Source organism: Suncus etruscus, chromosome 8, assembly GCF_024139225.1.
Source record: "Suncus etruscus isolate mSunEtr1 chromosome 8, mSunEtr1.pri.cur, whole genome shotgun sequence".
In the NCBI taxonomy this organism is placed as follows: Eukaryota; Metazoa; Chordata; class Mammalia; order Eulipotyphla; family Soricidae; genus Suncus; species Suncus etruscus.
Genome location: NC_064855.1, coordinates 95063937 through 95064810, shown reverse-complemented (window position 1 = coordinate 95064810; position 874 = coordinate 95063937).

Sequence of the window (874 nt, the reverse complement as noted above, 5' to 3'; positions counted from 1 at the left end):
GGACTACAAATGACATACTCAGGAATTACTCCAGCTCTAAGCTCAGAGGTCACTCCTGACAGCGCTTGGAATGCCAGAATGGAATCCATGTTGGTCACATGCAAGGCCAATGTCCTCTGCCCTATGCTATTGCTCCAGCCTCCAAACATCACATTTTATATTTCCCCAAAATATTAAGATATACTAATCAAAAATCAAGTCCATTGATTTTCTTCTTAATGAATAATACCAAGCATCAAACCAAGTTAGAATTTCTCTTCTACTTCCCATTCCCTTCCAGGTGAATCATTTTTCTCTATTAATATTTTAAGTGTCTTCAGCTCATGAAATTTTAGCAAAATTACTCGTGCTTCATGACTTAACTTATTTCTCCCTCTGCCCTTCCCCCCATTCTCTCTCTCTCTTTCTCTCTCTCTCTTTCTCTCTCTCCTCTCTCTCTCTCCTATCTCTCTTCTCTCTCCTCTCTCTCTCTCTCTCTCTCTCTCTCTCTCACATACACACACACACACACACACACCAACCTTTTCTTTGAATAAAATTGCTCTGTATTAGGTACAAGGCCCTAAGGTCAATCTCTAGATTACTGTGCCTCCTCTGCTCCAAAGCAAGCTTGCTGTCAAAATAAGTTTATGATTAAGTTTGATACTACATTGGCACTGCTATTTCATATATTCATATAATACTAGTTCAATTTTCATTTCAATTTACAACTGGATTTTTATCTGGATAAAAAATATTATACCCCTATATTTTGGGTCAAAGAACTTCTGAGAGAGAGTATTGAGATGTCAAAATAAAAGTTTAAGATAATAAAGAAATGTCCTACCTGGGATAACTTAATATAGGCTTTGTAGAAATATTTATAGGATTTCTC